The sequence below is a fragment of the Pongo abelii genome, chromosome 4 (assembly GCF_028885655.2).
Source record: "Pongo abelii isolate AG06213 chromosome 4, NHGRI_mPonAbe1-v2.0_pri, whole genome shotgun sequence".
Lineage (NCBI taxonomy): Eukaryota > Metazoa > Chordata > Mammalia > Primates > Hominidae > Pongo > Pongo abelii.
The window spans coordinates 167090216-167103637 of record NC_071989.2 but is presented as its reverse complement, the minus strand read 5'-3'; the positions used below and the strand labels follow the sequence as shown (position 1 = coordinate 167103637).

The following is a 13422-nucleotide window of genomic DNA, read 5'->3' as shown; positions in this document are numbered from 1 at the left end:
AATCTCCATGACCTTGAATTCAACAGTATTTCCTTAGATATCACACTAAAAACACAAGCAAAAAGAGAAAAAAATTAGATGAAAAGGACTTCATCAAAATTATAAGATTTTATGCTTCAAAGTATACTCCCAAGGAAGGGAAAAGATAACCCACAGAAAGTGAGAAAATTTTGCAAATCATACATTTGTTAAGGGACTTGTATCCACACTGAAAAACATTTTGGACAGTTCTTAAAGAATGAAACAGAAATACACCACATGACCCAGCAATTCCACATCTAGGTATCTGCCCAAGAGAAATGGAAACCTATGATAACACAAGGCCTTCACGTGAATGTTCACAGCAGCATTATTCATAACAGCCAAAAATGGAAACGATGTGAATGCCCATAAACAGATGAATAGATTAATGAAATATGACATATCCATACAATGGAATACTATTCAGCAATAAAAAGTAATGCATAATGATACATGCTACAACATGGATAAATTTCCAAAACATTATGCTAAGTGAAAGAAGACAGATATATTGTAGGATTTTATTTATATGAAACGGGGTTGGGAACAGAGTGTGAATGGGCATGATGGATCTCACTGCAGCACTGCAAGTATAATGACCATGATTGCACAACCCACTATAAGTCTTAGAAATCACTTAATTGCGCACTTCAAATGAGTTAATTTTATATATAAAGTATACTTCAATGATGTTTTTAAAAATTGCCCTTACAGAAGTAAACTTTAAATCAAGTTAGCAGACCTAGGCTGAGATATACGAAGCCATCTTCAGAAGGCAGAATGGCTCCCAGACCAACAAGACTTGACTATAGTCAGACTAAATGTAATAAGAAATCTATACAAATAATGTGCCATTGGAATGTGGGGAGGCGGGTGGTCACTTTTGGGACTGTAGATAAAGGGGAGAAATAGCCTTGGTTTATATGGGGATATTAGGGTTTCCATTACTCCTGGAATGAGGGCAGTGGTGGAAAGGAAGAGGGATGCTAAAAAGATAGCTAAGAGTCAGCTGAATGATTCCCCATGCACTGAGTCCAGGCACCAAGTTCTGGAAAGCAGTTGTTAGTTAGCTCCCATGTAGCTTTGCTGCAGGGTGATGATGCACTGACAGGCCAGGCATAGTCCTTCCAGACTGTGGCCTTGTTCTTAGTAAATTAACAAGCTTAACATTCTTGGTACCACAGCAGTTTCTGTGGACCCTGTTAATGTTAACCTATCCCTGTAAAACCCAGGCTTCTGAGCTTATGGGGAAGAGAGCTGAGCTGGAGTGTGGAGAGTGGCACATTCCCCATAGCAGATGTCCCCAGAGAACAGCTCCAAATGATCAGAGACCTCTCCAGTTGGTACCTTCTTTCCTGATGTGTGTTCCTAGACTGTGGTTGGCATAGCCCAGCGCAGGTCAGTAGAGCATTCTGGATAAGAATGTAAACTCTGGAATCAGAGCGCCTGGGCTCAAAGTCTGTGCTACTGCTTACCAAGGTGGGCAACATTGGGCAAGCTACTTAATCTCTCTTAGCTTCAACTTTCTCACCTATGAAACACAGTTACTAAGAGTACCTACCTCACATGGCTGTTAAAAGGACTAAGTAAGATCATGTGAGAAAATGGGTGGATTTACCCTGTACATAGCAGGAACAGTCAGTGGAAAAAGGTGAGCACTTAGCACAGAGCTTGTCACAGGGTAAACACTCAAATATGAGCTATTATTCCCAAATTGGCACTCTCACCATATATTTCTGTTTTTTAATTGATTTTCTTACAATCAATGCATAACATTTCAGTTCATAATCAGAAAACAATGTTATTCAAAAAATTTGAAATATGATTTGTGTTCCTCCAGGAGGGAAAATAGAGAAGAGTAAGAAAAAGAGACAGAGGAAGGAAGAGGAAAAGAAGGAAGGATCCAAAGATGCAAATGTGGGACATTTTAGAAGAGCAGAACGTTGCATTTCAGCCTTCCTGTCTGATATATCCCGTCTGGTGACTGCATTCAGAAGAGCCCTACCAAGATTATTTTCATGGAGTTATTTTGCCACTGTGTATTTCACACTTCATCTTTGCAGGAGAATGGATGGATTTACTCGGCACATAGCAGGGGACAGTCTGTGGAAAGAGGTGAGAAGGATAATCCAATAGCAAAAGTGAGGGGTGATGAAGAGTGAAAGGTACCAACATCCTCTTCTGCATATTCCTCTCCACTCTCTCAGTATTGGAATCTAAGTCTGAAGTTTTAGACAAGGCTCAGGGACAGCTTAAACTGTAGATGCAATTCCCTTCTCTAGTCCTAAAGGCTCCCAGTCAGCCCTAGGCCTTGTGTAGGGAGCTTCCAAATGCCTACTCAAGGTTTAATTAATTTTCTGCAAAAAATGATTGGTTGACATGACAGCAATAAACATCAAATTCCATTAATTAATACTGAGACATCAGTGTCCGTGCTGCTTCTCAATTACACATTCAGAGGCAGCCACGCTTATGCTGGCATCAATTTGGTCGTGAAGCCCAGTAAGGGCTGTTAAAATGGAAAGAGGACCAAGGGGAGGGAGGGGTAGGGGGGTGGCATCTGTTCTTATGCAGAGATAATCAGCTTGGAAGAATTCACACTCCAAAGCCCACTCCCCAGAGAAGGGTTTAAGAGACCTAGATGAAAGGATTTAAATTTGGTTGGGTGAGGCATTTTCATTTTGCTGATGGCCTGGAAGGGAACTATCAGCTTGATGAAAACAAAGCTTCCCTCGGGTTCTAAGACATACTCTTCAAACTGGCTCCCCTCCCATTGTTCTTTCTTGCTCTCTTTCTTTTTTTCGGAGCTACAGTCATCTCCAATTTCATGGTAATTCAGAAGAGAGTCAAAGGGGAACAAAAAGCAATCTTTACTTCTTCCACTCAAGAAAAAACCCTAAAGGGACCACAGCTCCCATCAGGCACATGCTTTAGGGCCTGGAGACAAAGTAAAATGTTCTCATGCACACATGAAGGGTTAGATCACGGAGATAAAGCAATGTGATTAAATCTTGATAGATTTTTGTTTTAAGAGTGAAAAGGAAAAAAAAAAAAAACTGGCCTTGTTTGCCTGGTTACAAAGAGTGCCGTTGGTAATCCCTGGTAAATTAGCATCTTGATGAGCATATTTTCACTCCCCAGGATGAAGGCACCAAGGAAGAATCTATTTGAGGCCGTCTCCGGCCCATTCGCACATGGTGGCTCCATCCCTGTCCCTTCATAAGCTCTGCCCCTGGAAGCAGTTGTTTCATTATTCCAGAGATTTTATGATAATTGTTTGTGACTTCAATTTAGAGATTACAAAAATAAAACCCTAGCCCCACCCAGCCTCAGAGGGCAATAGGTAAAGTTGATCGTTGTTACATTTCTTCCATACCTTTATAGGGAAGTATTATTCCCTTATTAATAAGTTAATGATCTTTTCCACTTTAAGGATGGAGAGACAAAGACCCAAAAAGTGAAGCAGTTTGCCCAAAGTCGCTCTCCAGATGGGTTACAGGTCCCTAACAGATACTGAATGTTCAGAACAAGGGAGCAACGGAAGGGCGTGGGCTGAAACAAGAACATGCTTACTGCATGCTCCAGCTGGGCCTGGAGGCTCCAGGTACAGAGGCTGATGGAGTTAAGATAGGGAGGACTCTTTATTATGATTTATTTCTGTCACCATGTTTCAAAAGGTTGGAAAGAAGGTGACTGGTCTAGACTAAAAAGTATGGAGCTGCACAGATAGAAATTAAATGGTAGAGGTTAGGATGTAATGATTTTGGATTCAGATGACCTCTGGTTATAAAAAAAATAATGAAGAGAAAAGAAAAGGCCAATCTGACACAAAGGATTGGACCTAATGTTGAGAAAGGAGTCAAAATATTTCATTCTATTCCCAGGCCCCATCACTAACTTGCAAACAATCTTGATCACCTCACTTAATCTCTCTGATCCACAATCTCCCATTTGTTTGAGGATACTTGGTTAAACCTGCTCTGTTATTGGGGTTGGGATGGGATAAGAACCAAATGGCATTTGTTGAGCAGAAAACTCCATTCATTTAAAAAAACCTATACATGGGGTGGAAGTTGGTTATCTACCACTTAGAAAACAATGGCTAAGGCTAATGAGCTTTTAATATGTCCCAGGCACTAGGCTAGATATTTGGCAAACTAGCCCATTCAATCTTCACAAATATCCTGTGAAGTAAGTACTAGCATTGCTCTAGGTTGCAAGATGAGGAAACTGAGGGTCAGAGATGTCAAGATACTTGCCTGAGAGTTGCACAACTAGTAGGTGGCTGAGCTGAGATTGAAAACAAAATTTGTCTAATTCTGGAGCTTGAGCACTCACACTCTGGGCCATTCTACATGGCAAAAGCACTCCAGCATAATTCAGAGAAAGCCATCACTCGCCTCCATTGAACACTAGATGAAAAACATCAAATGGGAGCATACACTTGCAAAAAGAAAACAATTTCTGGCCCTAAACAACCTTCTATTTTCCCCAATCAGTACATTTTCAATCCCATGTCTCAGATGAGAGCCTACAGGGAAAGAAAGCAAGTAGAGAGGTTTGGGGAAGACACAGCCCTGAAACATCCTGAACGCTCTATGGATCAGCATGTGGCTCCTTCTGCTTGAGTTCATTCCAAACAAATCCACTAAAAGCACCATCTTAATGAATATTTTATACAGTTATGACATAGTGAGTCCCATTTAGGAGGGGCTCGTACTGAAGGCTGAGACAATGAACTACTCAAATAGCCAACTAATCAGCAAGGCCAATAGAAATCTGGTCGGGGGCACAATAGTTTCACAGAAAGAAAAAAAATGAAAGTCATATACCCTCTTCTTGCTGGTTTAAGATAAAAAAAAAACTCTACCTACCATGTTCAAATACAGCCAGTCATTAGGAAAAGTCAGCTGTTGGAGTAATTCGTTTGTGTTCCTTGGCCCCTTCATGGCTTCTGAAGAAAGTCAATGTACAATTTGCTTGTTTCTGTTAGATTAGGTTCTATCTTTGAGCTCTTAGTAAGCATGCACATACTTACACTCAAACACACACACGTGCCTTAACCTACTTCCCCTAGAAACAAACTGGAGGAAGGAGAGAATCCTCAGGGACAAATTCAATGATACCCCAGGTGCTGTTTCCCCAAGTCTTGCCCCTGACGCAGGAGAACCTGGTGTGATTCAAGGACTTTGGAGGAGAAAAAGGCTGATCCTACAATCCAGAGAGCAAATCGGTGGCCTGGGTGTCAATGCACCCTGTGGATGGATTCTGTTTGCTCTGCCAGCCTTGACTTGCCTACTGATTTTGTTGTTGTTGTTGTTTTATTTGAGACTCGGTTTGACTCTTGTTGCCCAGGCTGGAGTGCAATGGCACAATCTTGGTTCACTGCAACCTCTGCCTCCCAGGTTCCAGTGATTCTCCTGCCTCAGCCTTCCAAGTAGCTGGGATTACAGATGCCCGCCACTACGCCTGGCTAATTTTTTGTATTTTTAGTAGAGACAGGGTTTCTCCATGTTGGCCAGACTGGTCTCAAACTCCTGACCTCAGGTAATCCACCCGTCTCGGCCTCCCAAAGTGCTGGGATTACAGGCGTGAGCCATTATGCCTGGGTTTGCCTACAGTTTTTAAGAAATTTTAATTCATTGTTAACATTTAAAAATGTAGAGCTTTCACAAACTTTTCTAGGTTTCTGAGTTCTCTTGAAAGATGAAGAGAGCTGACTGACATCACAGAGCCTAATTTCTGTACAGCCACAGTCAGCCGGAGCCAAGTTGTTGCTGGGAAAAGAGCTGGGATTCCCAGTTCCCAGCCTCCACGGTGTTTCCCCAAACAGAAACACAGGATCCATTGGCATTTGTCACTACCCTTGTGTGGCTGTTTTCCTTAGAGTTAAAAGGAGAGCAAGGTTTTTTTTATATCAACATCTCTATCTAATGTGGGAAAGTGAATGGCAGATTAGGATAGGCATGTATTTAAAGAAAAAGGAGAGGAAACCATAAGCCTAATTCTGTGTGGGAATAAAGACTATGCATTTGTGTTCGATTTAAAGTAAGGTTCTCACCTGGTCCCTGTGGGCATTTGAGATTGACACCCTGGTCTGAAGTTACTGAGGATGTCTGGAAATTGGTCTTTAGGCTCTGTTTTCATTCCCATAGTTCCAGGTGGCTTCTTTAGTACTTGGCCCATTGCCAGGCATATAGGAGATGTGCCAAAAAATAAAATGCATAATGAACTAAAATTGCATTGCACCCTTTTCCCCTCTTCATTTGAACAGATATCTGGGCACCACCTACCCCATGGTACTATCCTCCTTTCTTGCTGATTTAAGAATCCTTTTAGAGCCTTTTTGCTGTCTATACAGCTTTATTTCAGGACCAATCAGACTGGAAAGAGCCTGATAATGGGATCACATAGAGACTTTAGTGACTGGTTTGATAAAGTATTCACTTAGAGACCAGCCAAACTTAGATTTGAATTCCAACTTTGCCACTCACTGTCTTAACCTGGGTTTCCCAAGAGCAGGGCCTGAGATAAAGATGTGTGTGGAGGCTTATTAAGGAATGTGATCCCTGGAATAAGGGGCGGGAAAGTGAAGTGGGAAGGAGGAAAAAGCAATGCAAGGAGGCCTGAACTGCTGCAGGCAATTGGTTACCTCATACAGGAGCTTCCGAGGAGCCTTCTGGAATGTGTGTTGGATCCATCAGCCAGCAACAATGGCCTTTACTAGCTCCTGCCCACAGCCCCAGGGTATATCAATATCCTCATGCAACTCAATATCCTCATGCAACCAAAGGAAGCCAGAGAAAGTGGCAAGGCCAAGAAGATGTGAGGTGCTGTACAAAAGATGTCCTATACAATGACCTTGGTCGAATTACTTCATGTCTCAAAACCTCAGTTTCTCCATCTGTAAAAGCGGAAAACACTAGTGCTTCCCTTTTAGAGATGAAGGGAGGAGGTAATAAAATAATTCATGTAAAGCCTAATAAAATGCATAGCACATAGTACATGTTAATAAATGGCAATTTCTAATATTCTAAGAACTGTGCATCCTAGAGGACTTTATCTGAGAGCTTACGGCAAAAATCAATGAAAGTGAACAATAGTAATTACAATCTCAGCATTCGCCTAACAAGAGATGGCAAACTGGCTGCTACTAAGCCAATTCTGTCTCATAAACGTGTTCTTTTGCGCCCTCCCCACGCTATATATATGTATATGACATATAATATATGTATAACATATATTTTTAACAGAAGTTGATTTTTTGCCAACACTTAAATTTCATAAAATTTCACATAAAATAAGATTTCTAGCTTAACCTTGACAAATAGAAAGATTTGGCCCCGCCGGGCTGGTATTCCCACAGCCAGCTAGAGTGGAGTAGTGGTGACCCTTTCAGATGGGGCACATCTTCTCCAATTATCCACCATCCCTCTGTGTCCACTTCACCCATTCACAACCTGTCTGCCCCCATCGACATTTGCATTTGAAACCCCTAGTCTGATCTTTAACCTAGAAAAGCAGGGTCCCTGGAAACTCAGCCAGGACCCAGGGACAGAAAATGCCTGGAAACAACAAGGCTTTGTTTTCCAGTAAGAAAGCAGAAGAGCCACCCGAGAGCCAGGGCCGTGGAACTCAATGTCCCTGTGATGGAGAGCTAAGTGGATCCTGCTGAGGTGAGAGTGTGTGGTTCCAGCGAGGCTGGCTATTATCAACCTGAGGCTGAGGTCACCCCAGCTGCTCCTGGCGCCTGCAACTCTGTTTATTTCATTCTGGTTCATACCAGAGATTTATTTTTATGAACAGTGAACATTTTTTGTAACATTCCCTCATTTAACCTTCATTATCAAAGTCTCTGCCCAAAGCCCATATAAGCACCATTATTGCCCATATAACATTTTCCAACACAAACCATTTAAGGCATTTTTTTCCATTTTTATTTATTTCTCTTCTGTTACATTTCATTTGAAATGTGCATGGGGGAGAATGTGTCTTGTTTTTATGTTGTCTCATACAGACCATAAGCCCTAATGGTGGGGGCTGCCTATTTTGGAGGTTAATAAGCAATGGGGACATTCGTCATATGGAACAAACAAGCAGGATATGCTGGCCTCTTAAAAAAGGACTAGAAAGGAGTTGTGTATGACTGAGGAAATTGAAAAGAAAATAACCCAGCTTCTTTGTGTCTTCTGAAAGCCAAGAAAACAAGAAGCATGGTGGCTCCAGAGCAGGAAGCTGGGAGTATTAGGAGCACAGTGCTGTAGGCTTGCTTCTCAGATCACCCATTAATAAGCAGATTCTCCATGGAGGGTGACAGTATGCCTTGTATCCCTGAATCCTCCATACCTGGCCAGTATCTGGTGCACAGTGGGTAATTAAACAGTTTATACTATGGATCTTAGAAACTCAAATGACATAAGAAAAATTAGTAATATATTGGCTCACATAGTTGGAAAGTTCAAGTTCTTCAGGCATAGCTGTATGCAAAAACTAAAATAGTGTCTGCTATGGTCTGAATGTGTCCCCCAAAATCCATGTATTGAAATGTAATCCGCATTGTGGTATTAAGAGGTAGGGCATCATGAGGGCCCCGCTCTCATGAATGGATTAGTGCCTTATCAAAGGGCCAGAGGCAACTAGCTTAGGCCTTTTTTACTCTTCTGTTCTTTGGCCGAGAAGGGACACAGATTTTGCCTCCTTTTGGCCCTTTTGCCATGTGAGGATGCCACCATGAGGAGACACCATGGATGGACAGCAAGCCCTCACCAAATACCAAATCTTCTGGCACCTTGGTCTTGGACATCCTGGCCTTTGGAACTGTGAGAAATAAATTCCTATTGTTTAGAAATTAGCCAGGCTCAGGTATTTTGTTATAAAAGCAAAAACAGACAAAGGCAGTGTCTTTAGCTTCTCTGTCTCTGTCTGTCTCCTGAATATTCACTCTTCCTTTCTCTCTGATGATTTTACTTTAAGCAGGCTTTCTTCTTTGAGGAGTCAGATGTTCATCAAGAAGCTCTATGCTTATATTCCTACAAATTCAATAACTCCAATGATAGTGGAAGGAAGGAGAGAAGGGAGGGAGGAAAAAAGAAAGTAAGAAGGAGAGGGAAAGAATAAGTCTTTTTTCCAGCATTTTCATCAAAGCTCCTCATATCAATCATCTCAATAGCCCAGTTTGGATCCTTGAACAAATGACTATGGTCCGAGGTAAGAAATGCATTCATTCGAAGGTTAAGTCAAAGGTTAGCCTGCCCTCCCCACAGGGGCTGAGACTGGAAAAGGTAGAATGCGTTCTGTGTGGGCATAAGCTGCAGACCCCCACCACATAAAGGGTGGATGAAGCTATTGTACGAAGACAACAGCCAGCTAGGAAACCTTGCAAAGTCCATTTAATTCATTGCCACAAACACGTACTGCCTCTTACTATGTGCTAAGATTGTGCTAAGGTCTGAAAAGGCAAAGTTGCAAAGCCATTGACAATGATCTTGACAAACCTAACACCTGGTAGAGGACACAGCTAACAAATCTTTAGGAACCCCTGTGCTGGAAAAAGCAGTGGAAGTATGTACAAGGTGCAAGGGCACTTCATCTGTTGGGAATTCTGGGAGCCAGTGTGGAACATATGCCTCCAAATTATTAAACAAGCAATTGTGGGGGCTGATGGTGAGGAAACTGGGGTACTTACATATGAATTATGTTGATCATTGGCTAAGAGCTGCTGGAGGGTAAGGACGTAATTCCCCAGGCATTTCTGGCCTGCCATATGTGTGGACACAGGGGGCTTCCAAGGTTCTGAAGGGAGGGGAAGGAAGGGGAAAGGAGGGGAGGGGAGGGGGAAATTGGACCAGCAAATCCCTGAGGACCTAACCAACTCTAAAATCCTAAGAGGCAAGATTTAGTCTAGCAATCTGTATTTTATACTTCCACACTGGTTTGTCTCCATTTTAAAGCAATCTAAAAATGCATGGGAAATGGGTATGTGGTAGGAGGTGGAGGCAACTGGAAGAGTGAGACGGTTAATGATTTTGTGGTAGAAAATCCAGGACTCCACACAAAAATGTAATCATCATAACAGCCTAACTTGTTTATAAAGGATCTGTTTACTTTTAACCCTAAAATCTTGGCCCCTGCACTTGCAGGGTACAATAATTACAGACTATGGGCCATGGTAAGAGGACCCTCAAGGCTGTGGTTTCACGGAACAGATGAAGGTCACTGACGCCAGAGGATGGTTATGCTCATGACCAAGTGCTCTTCCCTTTGTGCACAGCCAGTGTCAGAAACCAAGAGGTGGATGTAGTAAACCAGGCTTCATAGAGAAAATTAATTTCTTTTCTCCATCTAAGGGCTCAATTCCACATCACGTTAGTACTTTCAAAGCTTCCACCCAACCCAGTGAGGTTGGTTATATTTGCTTATATTATTTTTAGCATTTCCTACCTTTGGAAGTATTTTACTGGCAGTTAAATAGACAGGACCCCAAAATATTATTGCAACAGGCCCATAGCTCTATGTGGCTACAGTTTCAGAGTAGGGCTCCCCATTCCAACAAAACCTTGTTCCCCAGAAATCTGCCCATAAAACAAAAACTCCCTGTGAACCCACACTAGGCCCTGTACAGAGCATGTGAGTTCCCAGGAAGAGGTTTATCTTCTTCTTGTTTCCTAAGATGTGTTCCGATAAATTAGATTTCTCTAGTTTTGTTCCTTCCTGTATATATGAATTGTGTTGATCATTAGCTAAGGGATGCTGGAGGATTCTTTTTACATTCCATAGAGCACCACCACTGTTGTTTCTAAAGGAAGCTCAAGAATTGCATTTAATTGCAAAGGATGGGGCATTTAAAGTGGGGAAGTCTGGGGATGATTTTAAAAATCCCATAAATAGACATTAGTGTGTCTTTATTAGTCATATCGGTGTTCCTATTTTATTACTCACATTAGTGTTCCTATTTTACAAATTAGGAAACTGATTACATCTTCTTTTTAAAAAATATGATACAGAAAAAATGTTAAAAATAACAATTCTAACTACTACTTCTGTGACTATTGCTACTATGATTAATATTAACAATGCAGTTAAACATGAATAATTTAATTATTAATTAATAATCAATCATGGCCGGATGCAGTGGCTCATGCCTGTAATCCCAGCACTTTGGGAGGCCAAGGCGGGTGGATCACCTGAGGTCAGGGGTTCGAAACCAGCCTGGCCAACATAGTGAAACCCTGTCTCTACTAAAAATACAAAAATTAGCTGGGCATGGTGGCACATGCCTGTAATCCTAGCGACTCGGGAGGCTGAGGCAGGAGAATCCCTTGAACCCAGGAGGCAGAGGTTGCAGCGAGCTGAGATGGCGCCATTGCACTCCAGGTTGGTGACGGAGCAAGACTCCATCTCAAATAATAATAATAATAATAATAAATCATTAATTAGTTAATTTAATCATTGGTTTATTGAAGCATTATTGAACACTCAAAGTTCAAAATAGTGCTAGACATTATTGATAAAAATAAGAGAAACAAGAAATTACAGTCAGCTATATCCAAACAGTATTAGGGCATAAGACCGTACCTTGGGAACAACTGTATGCAGTCAGTTTCCTTAAGCAAAATACTATCATTGCTCAATACTATGTACCTAGAATGAAAAACAGAGGAAATGAAAACATGGGATTCTTAACTAAATTCTTCCTCAATTTTGACATGTGTTTAAAATGTACAAATAAAATTTTTAGAAAGCTTCAGAATAAAAGTGATATGCATGTATCAAGCACTTATGCTAATAGAACTTCATAAGAAAGAGGTGCTTTTTTTAAAAGCAGCAGTAGTAATAAAAGCTTAACTTTTGTTTTTACTTTAATTAGTGTAAGTACTAATTTGGAGATACTATATGCTGATATGACAAATAAAGTATCTAAAATAAACACATACACAATCATTTTCCAGGCCTTAAAGACATACTGATATTATGCTGAGTCTTGTTCTAGACACTGTCATGCCATTATTTTTACTACATAAAATATGAAAATGTATTAATCTAAAAGGAGTAATTTCCTTGACATGTAAAGAGTTTTTACAAACTAATAAGAATAAGGTTAATAAACAGCACAACAAGAATAGCAATAAAACAACCTAATATAAATTAGACTAACATACAACCCAAGAGAAAATAGGAAGAAGACATGAAAACAATTTACGATAAAATGCTTTGGCTTGTAAAATGTATGGCAAAATGTTAACCTCATTTAAATCAAGCAATGAGACACCACCAGTTAAAGTTTGAAAGACATTGTCAGGGAACATGTATTTCATTGTCCCCTAGTTTATAATAAACATTGCAGGTAGCTCAAATGTTGGTCCCAATGCTCTTCATAAAGATTTCTATTGTTTTTCCCTCTTATTATTCTTTTATCCCCAGGCTGTGATTTTTCTCACTTTGGCCTTTTCATATTTTCCCTCCAGCAACAATGTTGGCTATGTCTGCACAGAATTTCTAATCCAAAGAGGTGATTCAAAATATTTTGGAGGTTGTGTATGCAGCATCAGAGAAAAAAAGTCCCATGCGTCTGAATCAGTTTACACCTAAGGGCTCATTAACATTAAGAAGCCCTTAGGTGTAAATGCTGTATTTCCAAAGTTATCAACAGTTTTTTAAAAAGAGTTGCCCAGATGAAATTGGCAAAGCTATCATTTGCTGCCAAACATCAGTCAACTAGGGAAAAAACAAGAAGGAGGAAACCATTTAAATAAGTGTTATTCTTAATTTGGATACATTTTTAATTTTTGAAAAATATGGGTTACCTTATCTATAAAATCAACCAATACTACCTTCTTAAATTTGAATGTAAAGGTTTAAATGTAAATAATACTTGTTAATAATCATGTACTGCCTTATCACATTTAATTATTAAAATAACCCTATGACATAGGTACTATTATTAATTATTCCCAATTTACAGATGAAAAAGCTAATGTTTACAGAGATTAAAGAATTTGCCCCAAATCACATGACTAGTAAGTGGCAGAGCGGTGATTTGATCCCAGGTAGTCTCTTTTTGAAATCCAGTTTCTTAAGTACTCTACTATTCTACCTATAAACTCTTGCTATGCCCAGAAAATAATTTTGTTTTCCCTCATACTGAGGATCAGCATACATTTTCATAGAGATAACTTTCCTTTCTCAGAATCTACTGCCCCTTTGAGTGAGACTGGAATTTGGTGATATTTAGAGAGGGCAAAGGGCACCTTCTCTGTGCTTTCCTTACTTCTAAGTTCTCCCAATGGACTAGCTCCAGACACTTCTCTTGATTAGACACGATCCAAAATGTTCTTTTTTGCTTCTGCTTCTAGAAAGCTAATCATCCCAAATCATTAAGCAAAATCCCCTTTAAAAATTAGT

The 13422-nt window shown here is 40.4% G+C and overlaps 1 long non-coding RNA gene across 1 annotated transcript in view; it reads left to right on the top strand.

Annotated features, from left to right (window-relative positions):
* The window catches only part of LOC134761498 (uncharacterized), a 92984-nt gene that overhangs the window by 36210 nt on the left and 43352 nt on the right, over positions 1-13422 (top strand). The window contains exons 2-4 of the long non-coding RNA XR_010140179.1: positions 1862-1938; positions 2085-2186; positions 8701-8840. This is a non-coding gene — a long non-coding RNA (uncharacterized LOC134761498). The remainder of the gene's footprint in view (positions 1-1861; positions 1939-2084; positions 2187-8700; positions 8841-13422) is intronic.